The sequence below is a fragment of the Hylaeus anthracinus genome, unplaced genomic scaffold, assembly GCF_026225885.1.
Source record: "Hylaeus anthracinus isolate JK02 unplaced genomic scaffold, UHH_iyHylAnth1.0_haploid 11985, whole genome shotgun sequence".
Taxonomy (NCBI): Eukaryota; Metazoa; Arthropoda; class Insecta; order Hymenoptera; family Colletidae; genus Hylaeus; species Hylaeus anthracinus.
This window is the reverse complement of record NW_026534333.1, coordinates 7,719,213-7,732,266: the sequence shown is the minus strand read 5'-3', so window position 1 is coordinate 7,732,266 and position 13,054 is coordinate 7,719,213. Positions and strand designations below refer to the sequence as shown.

At 41.4% G+C, this 13,054-nt stretch overlaps 1 protein-coding gene across 7 annotated transcripts in view; it reads right to left on the bottom strand.

Annotated features, from left to right (window-relative positions):
• LOC128887275 (collagen alpha-1(XVIII) chain) overlaps positions 1 to 13,054 on the bottom strand; it is a 237,746-nt gene that overhangs the window by 127,785 nt on the left and 96,907 nt on the right. The window contains exon 1 of one of the 7 annotated variants that reach the window (XM_054142988.1): positions 7,832 to 8,622. The exons of the other annotated variants lie outside the window; for them this stretch is intronic. The gene's annotated coding sequence lies outside the window, so the exon portion shown is untranslated. Of the gene's footprint in view, positions 1 to 7,831; positions 8,623 to 13,054 lie in introns of those variants that run through there. 7 annotated transcript variants of the gene reach the window in all.

Sequence of the window (13,054 nt, the reverse complement as noted above, 5' to 3'; positions counted from 1 at the left end):
CTGTGTGCGCGGAGTCGAGTTAACACTAAACGTGCCAGCACTTTGTACACCTGGTCGAATGACGGTCGATTGCGGTAGATAAGACAAACAACAGATTACAAGGTTGACAAAATATACGTGACACCTAGTGATGAAAAGTGATGTCATTTCTTTTATATTAAATTCTTAATAAGTTTCTATTTTTAATCAATTATGTAACCACCCTCGTTATCAACGGCCTTTTGCCAACATCTTTTAGGCCAATGTAAGGCACCTGTCTGTTTTTCTCAGCAAACCATGATTCAATCTCTGTGATCGATGGCAACCAGACAGGTACCTTGATCCAACCCCTGCAGAAACACTTTTCCCAGAGGGAAGAGCTTTCACCGAAAAGTCCCTAACGCTATCAACTGTCACGGAACCACGAAAGAATGCTTCTTTCTACAAAACAACGCAAGAAGGCGCGCATTACGCGAGTCTCCGATAAAAATAACAGTTTCGAGACATTTCCTGGGCCGTTGGGGTTCTTGTACGGCCAGGAACAGTCGACTCGCGGAGGAGAACGGTAAAGATGAGTCTCAGGTAGGGGAGACAACGGTTTCGCAATTGCTGGAAGTATCCAAGGCGGTCGTCGATGGAATATGGAAGATCAAAAACCGACCACTCGATACGCGGAACACGCCAGCGGAAAAAAAAAGAAAGTAAAGGGAAAACGGGAGGAACTTTGGCTGCGCCCGATGCAATCCGCAAAATAAGAGGAAACACGGGGGGATGGCGCGAGGAGGGAGGCGGAATAACGAAATAAAAGATTCGGCTATACGTGAGTGTACGGATCAGAATATAGTCTGTTTGGACACACAGGTATACGTATGTACGCTCGCTGCTTCCGATCTCCCTGATTCTTTCAGTGTTCTGACGTGTTTGGCATCCCCTCGCGGCAGCTACGAACGCTCTGACCACGATATTTTCTCCTTTGCTCGCCGCTAACCTTCTTTGTAAGATTATTTTCTCAGAAAACACGGTAAGCGAAGGAAGTCCGAGAATGCGAGCCCACGGAACACGCTGGGCCTTCTTCTCTGTCCAATAGTTCCTCGCCGATTACGAATTTTACGGAGACGGCCTCTGGTTTACGATGGGGACGTGTCTACTTCGGGGTCCTCAGCATCCAAAATTTCTTCGTAACTTTTTAGTGGTTTAGAGTTGTAGTGGACGAAATTTGTACGAGGTCATTGGTGTATTTAATAAAAGAAACTAAATATGTCTAGACAATTTAAAGGAAGGTAAATAAAAAAATGTATACGAAGAAATGGTACAAAATAAATATTTGAAACAATTATCGTGCGAGCATTTAATGCTTCTCAAGATCTTTAAAAATAATTACCTTCGTCTAAAATTGGTTATCACGTGGCCCATCGCGAGGATTAATTTTATTCTAATTTTATCGTTTACTCTTGAATAGCCATCCTTGAACACAATTGCAACGCAAGAATACCTCTGTTATATAGTAATTAGCATTCACTCTACGTCTGCTTAATTAAATTTCCTAGCGAACCTGATTCTAGGTGGACACGCGAGGTTTACTAGGGAATCAGTCGTCCATGATTATTAGTTTACGAGTTTGGTGGTCTTTTACCTCAGCACGTGTACATGGGTTCTCGAAACTCGCCAGGAAATTGCTAACTGTAACTAATCGGCTGAACGTTTTTAATTGTCTCTGAGAAGGGAATGCACCTCGAAAATAAATTGATTATCGATTCGTACTGAAGTTTGCGAGAACAAAATAAATTAGGATTACTGTTCACGCTTTCATAGGTTTGTGCAAGATTAGTTTATTCGAATAATAATATTACAAAAACAATAATAATAACATTAATTGCGTTAATGCTTAGGTGAAAATACAACTGTGAACAGGAATCTTAAATTATTAACACTAGAAAATCTTGTAAAGTATATGAGAAAAAAAATGTATACACGTCATAGAAAAATAATTGCATCGCGTACAGCTGAAGACTGCTTTCAAATTAAACCTCAATTGTACTCCACGAAAAGAATTGCATAATTCATCAACATTTTCAACAAGAACAATGTATTTCCACTCTGGCCCAGGTAACATGGAAAATTCTAAACCATAAATTTTTAGCGGTACCGTTTCTTTGAAACTTGCTCCGTGCTGCTGAAATTTGCAGTTCGTTTATTACCTTGATGGAACGAGTGGAAGAATAAGGGTGGAAAGAAAGCACCGCGAAACATTTCTTCAGTGATATTATTTAACGACGTTGCCAGACTTTAAAATGTTTCTAATGGAATACTTAAATCAGGATTAATGTTACGCATAAATAATACCAGGTGCAGTTGAAATTTTCAAATTCTTATTAATAATTACTAACCTCTCGTAGGTTTGATTTGATTTAAATAATCTCATCAGTTTTCGATATTTTCATATATTCATTTTTAATTTCGCGACTAATCCTAACTAGTGACCTCGTTCGCGCTACAGTGATTAGAATAATTAAAAAATGAGACGCACACGTGCTGCGCGTGCCAGCATCTTTGATGAGGTTGACTATGCGTGATGTTTCATTTGATGGGGCCATTAAACAGCGCCATTAGGCGTTGCAAGTGCAAACTTGACATAAACTATTCATAAAACGACACATAGAGTCATGTCAAATGTATCTACATGAGATCAATATAGATATGTTTCATTAACTGTATATCGTTTCAAATAGAATACATGTTTACAAAGTTATAACATTCATGTTCGATATTCATATTGTATTTCAAACGTTTTTAAAATGGCAAATTACTATTATAAATTCTAAATAATATTTTTAAAAAATGCTACTTTATTCTATTGTGACATGCTACTAATGCAGAAACGATTTAATAGAGAATGTGTCTAAATAAAAGCTTTATTTCCATAAAAATGGAAGGGTATCTAAACTTCTGAACAGGAACATAAATATGTTCGCTGGCGGATGAAAATATTGCACAACACACGCGATTCGGTACATTTGTAGCTATTGAATAAATTGTTCCCGTGCATTTTTTGTTTTGTCTATATAAATATTTATTTATAGTACCTCGCTTACTTATACATATGAACACACCGAGTTAAATAAACAAAAATGGATAACGCAAATCTGGTAAAAATGTGTTGCACAACCGTTTTGTGCCTTGGAACAAATATCGGGAAATTTTTAATAATGACACCTATAAATATCGCAATTTTTGCTCCTGGAAAATATAGGAACCGCGTTCTGAGAGTATCGCGTTATGGAAGGTCTCACCGTATATCTGAACGCGATACTTTCCATGATCACGTTATCGGGCCATGTACAAATTAGCTCATTAACCCAATTTCAGGGGGCTGTAATTCCGCTACATTATTAGCATCGAAATGGAACAATTGATGATCGGTGAAGACGTATCGAAACTATTGCTATCGCGTCGTGTCGAAGTCTTCGCATTATTCACCAACCAGAACTTCCGATAATCTCATTAACCGGATTTGTGGAATCCAAACGTCACCGTCTAATTAGCCACCGCAAAGATCATCAGCTCCTCTATACAATCTGTTTCCCTTGAGACCTCAAAATCTTTGACAAACTCCCCTTAAATCCTCTCCAACACAGAAATTCGATTCCAGTGGAATAGTAATGGATTTTCCGTGGATTAATTATTCTAAGGAATTGATTTTAGCATATTTCGGTCTCACGAGCTTGGTCGTCTTTTAATTTGTTTGAAATAATAGATTACGTGATTGTTTATTAATAAGTGTTCATTTGGAAGTATTCATCGAAGGTTTTCTTTGTTTTTTAGAAGTAAAAGGAAATATCTAGTAGTGTAGCTTTGAACAAGTCACACATAGAGTAGACAACGATCAGTGGTTTCTACCAGAAATAGTCAGACATGTGCTCGAACGTTTTCATAAAACAAACACTCATTCAGCGCTACCATAAATCGTCATTATCGCTTAAACCATTTCCCACACTCAAATATTTCTCCAAACTGTAGCAAACTTTAATCTCAGAGGAATCTATCACTTCCACGGCAAAAGCTAATACTTGCAACTCGGTTCTCTATCCCCTTACGATACTTTGAGAAGCAACTTTGTTCACAGAGCTGGCATGAGTTTAAATTTTCGTCACGAATCGAACTTTTCCACAATATTTCCATCTAGCACTGCAGATAGAAACCCTCGAAACAATGCACTGTGATAAATACCTTTAATACACCAGTATTCATTTACTTGCCGAAGCCCAAAACCCATATAGTATCTATAGTATATCAAATTTCTAGTGGAAGAATTTCATTTCATATTTTGAAAAGGAAATAATCTCTTGAGTATTATTATGAATGTTCCTGAATTAATTAATATTCGAGGTAGGTGGCTCATTTTCCAGAGCTATTGTTACATTTCAATAATGAAAAAGTTTTGATTCTCTCCGGTTTAGTATTTAATTAAATTCATAAAAGAGAAGTATGCGTCAGAAGGAATGTTAGCACTTTAAATGAAAATTGTACTTGGAATAAAAAATATAAGGAAGGAAGGAAACATAGAATTTCTAGGTTGCAAAAATCCACAGCTACTTGAATTTTAACACAATTTTACACCAATTCAACCATTTTTCATATTTTGTATTTCTCGTAACATGTGTTGCATTTTAACGAATACTCTGTTGAACTGAGAATGAACATAAGTAAGCATTCTCAGAAGGATTTATCAATAAAATATCTTCTGATATTTTCTGTTTCTGATTGAAACAAAGATCGAATCATCGAAAACCATAATCCACGTCTCGAAATTTGTCGGAATCTCGCGTGTCGGATGGTTTAATAACATCCGCGTCAATCCGTTTCCCCGGTTTACTTAGTCAGTCTTCCGTCAGCCCCGCGCGAGGTAAAAGAGCACAAACGAACGGAAAAATATGATTCCCGCTGTTCCGAGACACCAAACTTCAATCGCCGTTTAAATCGCTGGAACGAATCTCTGCCAGGCCAGGAGAAAGCGAGCGCGACGAAAGGACGCGACAGAAAGAGAGTGAGAGAGAGAGAGAGAGAGAGAGAGAGAGAGAGAGAGAGAGAGTCCCGCGTTAATCACTTTTTCAATTTCCAATTCTGATCACCGTCCGCAATCATGGATCGAAAAACCTGTTCGGAGAGCCAAAGAATCCTCGGCGTCCCTTTTCTCCGCTTCCGACCTCGGCTCTTCATTGCGATCCACAACACTCGCGGAAAGGGGAGCGCCTATTCAACGAGAATAATCGAAGGAGCCGGCTCGGGGAAAAGTCGAAGAGTAAAAAAAAAAATGAAAAGGTGGAAGCTTCGCTGGGAAATCCCAATCCACCTAGGCCATCAGCTCGAATCCCCGGTGTAGGTTACTCGGTGGGTAATCCAAGATCTGGGCGTCACGTATCGGGCATACGTCAGGTTAGCTCCTTACAGCCCGTGGTTCGAATCTATGTGTCATAGTTCTCGAATGCAGGCCGAGAAATGAGTTAACGCGCGGAGGTCTAATGGCTATTGGAGAATTTAGCTGGGAAGGATTACGCTATGGAGAATGAGAATAGTGGATACACCATGGGGAGTAAAGGTACTTTCAATGACAAGGCAACTTTTAGAGCAAAGGTTCCCATTTGCTTCCGTGAGAGTGTCTCGGGCGCTATGGTGTCTCAAACATGGTTAAATAAACAGAACGAGATGACGTACAAGAAATGCGTGAATTTCACCAGGGTGTCCTAGATGCGGTTAAATGAATGATGTGTCTCGATAAATTGGGGAGCACACATTGTCACAGGGTTCCCCCTTAGGTATGGAACAGGAAACGCGGACCTCGATCGACGCTGAAGGCTCACTTATGGTATTGACTTTCTCTCGCGCGAGAGTTTGCTCGAGGATTGCTCTTCCACCGAAAAGGCATTGGCCTAAATGGGAGAACGTCTATGCCTCACGGATAAAACGATGAAATTCGAGGGATATCAGAGGTACATTCGATTTAAGCAATAGGACCACCTCCCCAGCACTTGGACAAATAAGCGGAATGCTAAAAGAAAGAGAAGGGCTTTTAGTCCACTGGGAAATCCCAATCAACCGAGACGATCCACTCAAATGCAGTGATGCATGTTCTGTGCTGTGTAATGTCAAATTAGCGCGTCACGTAACGGGCGTGCACCACTTAGCTACTTGTGGTTGGATTTTCCTGTCATGGCTAGTGGTAGAGGATGGAGCACCAGAAACGTGCGAACAAAGTCGAGCCTAACATGTCATAGCGCTCTGAACACGAGAGAACGAACAGGCTGTTTTCAAGTGGCGGGAATGCTTATCAGGCTATTTCGCGTGAATAATCGAGTCGAGTACTCGCTCGAAAAGCGGCCGATACGTTCAAGAACAAAATATCGAAGCTAGCCTAATCCACTGAAAAATCTGACGTAAGTTACGTACTGGGTATCCGGGAAAACCAACACGTTTCATGTATCGGGCGTCATCGCTCAACTACTCACAGCGCTGGATTTTCCCGTCACAGGTGTCACAGGATTCTCCAAGGATGAAGTGCAAGAACAGCGCGAACAGGTCGGGGCTAACGCTCCGGGACATCCTAGACAAGGCTAGACGAATGGAACCCATCGAGAAAACGGGCCGCGAGTTGTGATACAGGTTTCTCCCCGAATGTACCGCAAGAAACACGTAAACGCTGTCGGGGCTAGCGCGTGTCCGGGTGGTCCAAACACGGGCAACCTAACGGGGTGTCAAAAGGATACGGAGAGCACGGTATGCTGGAGGATTCATCGTGGATGCGGCGCAAATAACGCGGTCGAGGCTAACGCGCCAGGGTGTTTTGGATAACGGAGGATGACGTTTGCTTGTTCGGAATACGGAAGGGCAAGGAGAATAATGGAAGGAGCCTCGAAAAACAGGAGCGCTACGCTCGCTAGGAAAATCACATTTCGCTAAATGGTTCGCATCTGCCACGATCTGGAGTGCTAATAAGCGTATTTACAACGTGGTTGGATCTTTAGTTCGCGGTGCCATGGGAGTCTCCTTGGAAGCAACATAAACACGGAGATAAACATAGTTGAAATTAACACGCAAAGTGCCCCAGGCGAAGACAACAAACGGAGTGACCGAGGAGTTGGAAATTATGTTGCGTTGATGGATACTTCAGGGAGATGGCAGAGGAAACGATAAACACAATCGAGTCTAACGTGTAAAAAAATTCTAAATGTAGATTCTAGGAAGATTTGTTCGATGAAAGGAGTTTGATCAAGAGAGGTTGGGAAGAAAAGGAATGATAAATAGGTACACCATATGGACATCATCAAGGTTAGTAGCCTCAAGATAGGAACGATTTGGGAATAATGGTATAAAATATATTACAAAACTCACAATTCACCGAAGAGTGAATTCTTCTAATAACGTCATATCAGTGCATACATCATGCTTCGGTGCATAGTCATAGAAGTTTAGAGCCAGCGCGGCAAATACTGTAGATATTAACACACTAGAGTGTCTCAGACACATACAACTAGATGTGTATTCGTTGACGCAAAGTAAACGAAATGTTGCGTCACAGGGATCTTCTCGAACAAGGCAAAGGAAACAGTCAACACGAGCAAGTCAAATGCGTCAGAATATCCTAAACAGAGAACCGTTTCGTCACATAATTAAAGAAGCCTACCCAAAGGGGAACCAGTCGCAGACTATCCAAGTAAAAAATATTAGAAGCTACCCTCGTTTGTTAAATCACAATCCACCAAAACCGATCAGCTCGAATCTCCCCTATTCGAGTTCCGCACTGGGTGATCTCCGACCAGCGCGTCACGTACGCGGCGTACATCACTCATCTACTTACGGTTCCTCTTTTCGCGGTGTTCTCCTCAGACGTGGCACAACACCCCGTCCAAACGCTTCGGGGTATCCCAAAACACTTCGAAACGCGGTTGTCCTTGGAAAACAGAAACCACAGGATCCTTCTCGCGAGTTGCACCAGAAACTCGAAACTACCGCACCAGAGCGTCCAGGATTGGGCCAGCTGTCGCCTATTCGTCGAGGAGCACACGCGCCGTGTCACAACTGGGTGCACGTGATTCGTCGATGTCCACGGTGGGACAATTGGTACCGTTTTCTTTTTTTCTCCGCCTCCTGCGGGCGCAGCGGCGTGATCGCGCGCGTAACAAACCGATTCGTATCCGCGGTCGAAATTGCCGCCGGCCGACGTCAGCCGTTTGCGTCGCGACGCCTCTCATAAACAGAGAGGTCCGGCATTCGAGCGCGCCCGCCGCGGCTGTGCACGGATCTCTCGTCGTCGTGGATCCTCCGCGTATGTGGCGGTCAGTGAGCGCGTCGCGGCGCCTCGCGAGCGCGGCAGGTGGCGCGAGACGCCCGACTACCAACCGGGGGGCGGCGCGGTGTTCCGACGCCACTCGAACGAACGGACACACTGACGCCTACGAGCGGTTTCGGGGGTTGGAGAAACGATGCTGCCGTCTCACGGCGATACCGCGAACGAAATTGAGCGTGGCTCCAGGACTCGACGAGAGAAAATGCGCCAGCAGTCGCGTCCCCGACGCCGAGTGGGGGTGGGTCGTCGCGACCCTCTCTTCTCGCCATCTCTCCGCCTGCGGGAGCCCCACTCTTGTCTACGCGCCGGATATATACCCCGACTCTTCCCTTTGACTCCCTAACCCACCTCGCGATGGTTCCGTAAACTTTTTAAACTCATGGCACGGATCGGAAGGGGATTCCCGTGCTCGTTTTTGGAATCGCGGGATGCTTTCGAAAAAGAAATTAACGGGAATGGCTTCCAAGAGGTTGGGCATTAGTTGACCGCAGCAAGGATATCGCGGTTCAATGAGATATCGAGTATCGTTGGAGAGATGATAGGGGTGAATAGGCTTGACGATGAATCGTTGATTAAGAGGGGGTAGGTTTAGTTTAGTTATTTTTTAATAGTATTTAGTAACAAGGACGGAACTTTACTTCGTGTCTTGTATCGTATTTCTTTCTACCCTCCACTTGCTTCGTTGAGGTTATTTCGGTTTGTTGGAAGGCGTTAAACATTTGTCACAATTAGGGTGATCGTATTTGATCGGGGAATGATGGAGGCGCGGTAATTTGCTCAGACTTGTAACTTATTCCGCTTCCCTCGGTCGGCCTTTCGATGGCTATTTGTCCTCAGCAAATAGAATTCCTTGATGGACTACGTGTAAACGTGGGGACATGTTTCTTGTTTAGAATAATGGTAAGCCCTTATCGCAACATTGACACTAAACTGGATACTTCTAACAAAACATCTAGGGTTTAAATTTAAATCCTAAATCTAAACTAACAGTTTGACCTTTGTATGTATATCCTCGTAAGATTATCATTAACGACTTTGAACAAAAATTTTTATTAAATGTAAGGATTCGCCAAGCCTGCTTTGTATTAATTTTACTTTTACCACGTTACACAGACCATAATATTTTCTTATTATCAGTGTCACGAATGACACATTATCTCGTTTATAATCTCTGTATTTTGTTAAGGTTTATCATGTTCAACTTCTGTTGCTTCCCTGGGTTTTTCCGGCTGGTTCGCATACTGTTTCTAAGTACCACGGTTAGTAGTTCCATCCTAGTTCCAAACGACTGTCATTCTTTAACTTTTTGTTCTCGAAACGAAACATTCTGCGTGACATTCTGCCGTGGCTGTGGCACTCGCGTTGATACTAAGGTTAAATGAGAGTTGCTTCGTTATCATCTTTCACATTTATGAAACTACCTTCTCCCTATTATGCCTCCTCACCTGTTCATTAGGGTTGTTTCAAACTGTATGCCTATAAACTGAAATGCGTCGAGACATCTAACCGTCGCGAATACGAACAAATTGTAATAAACGAGTGGGCGAATTGCGCTATTGACAAAATTAAATTCTATCCGCAACTCGGACCGATTCGATGCACATTCAGGTTTATTTTTGTTACAAACACAGAAGGAGTAAACATTTTATTAATATAATTTGCTATGACTGCTTTTAATGAAAAAATACGAAGTTCGCCTTCTATTCCATTATACAAACCATTTCGTAAACCAGCAAAAGTAATTAATTAACAGTGTCCCAGGAAACCAACTAAGTATGATGTTACACAGTGTTCCACATTTCGTAATTGAAGAGTACAATGCATAGTTAGCCAATGTTGAGAAACTGAAACTATCTCCTCAGAAACTCAGATTAATGTCTCCAAAGCATTTGATAACTTATAGGTAATATTTGAGATCGCGAGTGATAATATTCTGATTTTTTGAATGTTAAACAGTAAATAGTTCTAACAGAAAAGAAATAAGAGGGATCTCGAAAACTGGCAGAAAATCATGCAGATCAGAGGATCCCTATTTCGTGACGGAATAAGTTTTGCCTGGACCCTTCGAAAGACCAAAGATGTCAGAATAATCAAGACGTCAGTTGCCAAACTGGCCAACAAAAATTTAATTAAATGTATTCCGTTAAAAGAAACGTCCTTGGGGAAGATTTAATTAAACTGCAGCCGATGCTTCCATCTCTGTACCGACGTATCACATTACCAATCTTCTTATCGAGCCAATACCCATTAACCTTATCAGCTGCAGGCCGGCAACGTTAGTGGGTGTTCGAAAAATGAATTATTTATTTACCGGATTGACGGAGAGAAAACCTCTTTGGCGCAGAGCACGATAGTCAGGAAAGAATGGAAAAAGAAAAATCAAATATACAGGGTATACCAAATTTGAAAAAATAACTATCCTTATCTTGCACATAGGTAAACAAAAAGGAATCAGCAAATCCTAGTGTAATGAAAACGTACTCTTGTAAAACACACTACCAGGTTACTTTTACGGTTTGTCCCAACTGCGAGTTTCTTTTGTATAAACGACGGTAATAGGCACCATTTGTCGAAACAGGATGGCATTCTTTTCAATGAAGCCTCCCTTCTACCTGTGCCCACTCTGATTTCGATACGAAGCAGGTGTCATTAATCGTTGGCGCCACATGTGACAGTACCTTTTTCACACTCGTCGAGAAATTACCGTGGAGCAAAAAGCTAAGCCATCATAGCCTGCGCTACTTTCTCGCACCGCAAAGGTGTCGTGGCGCTTTACCGGCCCCGGTATTCGCCTGATTTGGTTCTGCTTTTTATTTCTGAAATTGCAAGAAAAGCAATTCGACGCGGTGTCAGACATTCGAAAAGCTTCCACCATCTCCTTTTACGCCGTCGCGAGTAAGACGTATTAGAAATGCTCCAACAGATTTCGTGAAGCGTGCATTTCTTCGGGGAAGATATATTTTCGAAAGATAATAGATATTATTGGTTCGTGTAACGGTATTTCTTTATTTGAGTTTGAAATCTTATGGCAATATACGCATGATAAAAAGGTGAACAAATATTATTAATGAAGTTAGTAGTCGCTTATATTTTAATTAAGCGTCGATGTTATATTCTATGAGTAATGGAAATATTTATGGGCCACGTAAATTTTTTATTAAAATACTTATTTTTTATTTTTTGATGAAAAATATACGCGTTCTTCGAGCATTAATTTATACCTTAATAGTGAATTATTGTGAAACATTTATGTAGTAGATGAATATTCACGCTGTTCGCGAGGTCTAATATCAGTGCTTGTAGAAAATTATATCAATAATAGAAGTAATATGTCCCGACTGTGCATAGATTATGTATGAACATTTGGAAATGTATAATTGAGTGCCAAAAATAGAAATTAACGTATAGTAACAAGACAAGCATATATCAGGAACTTAAGAAATTATAAAGTAAGAAAAATGTAATATGGAGACAAATAATCGGTGAGAAAAAAAAATAAAATGTAGATTTGAAGAAAGGAGACTGTCATATTGAACTGGCATTCATCGCTATAAATTGCGGCTAATGGTAATATTCGAGTCGCCGCAACGTTTCCTCTACCGCGTGCTCTCAGCAGAACCTCAAAACGTTACCACTGAACAGTCGAGAGCTTCCAAGCGAATGTCTTATTCCTCGAACGGTCCCACTTTGAGGATTACGCGATGTCTGACGAATTCAGCGAAATAAGTGAATGGTATAGTTCGCCTCGAAGACATTCTAAAACTCTTTCGGTTCCCCAATTAGCGAGAAAACCATAAATCACGTTTGTGCCAGCACACTTTCGTCTGCCGCTGTGGCGCGACTTACTTTATTAAATACGAATACTTGTTTGCAATATATACACCTCTTCGAGATATTTTTCAGCTGAAAATCTTCGAGTTGTCGAGGGCAATTAGCATTCATAGGTAATTTGCGAGGAGTGGAGGCGAAAGGAGCTGCTGCGAGTGCGATGATTGCATTATAAAAAGTAAAAAATTGTATTATGGAAAAATTATAATTATCGAAGTTGACTTTCTGTTTACGAAGAAAAAATTACTGACACCCTTATGGTTAATACTTTACATATGCGTGTTTACAGACATCCAGGAAAATGTTAAATTCTAATTGAGGCTTAGAAGGTCTGGAATTGCTGTCTGTTAGTAACGATTGACGTATCGCAAACTCAAAGAAACTCCAAAGTTTTGATGAACATCGCCCAGGGGGTCGCGGATCCGTTTTTTCCAAATTAGCTGCTCGTAACAGATTTGTGCTGGCGTATCGAGGAAAGCGAAAGTTTGACCTCTTGTTTTGTTTTTTTTAGAACTTTTATTTCAACGCCATTTTCCAATATTCATGAATACAAATTTTACAAGACACACTTCGAAGCAATCAGAGCAGTAACATGCCTTAATAAACATTGTTACGTTCAGTTAAAAGTATTCAACGTTTAACGAAGAATCCTCTGTACGACCCTCTGTCAAAGTCAAACAGTCCCCTTTCCTTTTGTCATTATATTCTACATTAAGAGATTAAAACAGTAGAACGTTAAACGCGACTGCCGTCTCCGTCTAGTTGTAAAATTTCCATTGGTCCGCGCCTCGATGGATTAATGGGAGAATTAATTGTTAATTGCATTGTTGAATGTGTTAGTCTTGAATTGAACATCGAGGCATTAAAGTTTACAGGTAGCACGACCATCGCCGACAACAGAAACGG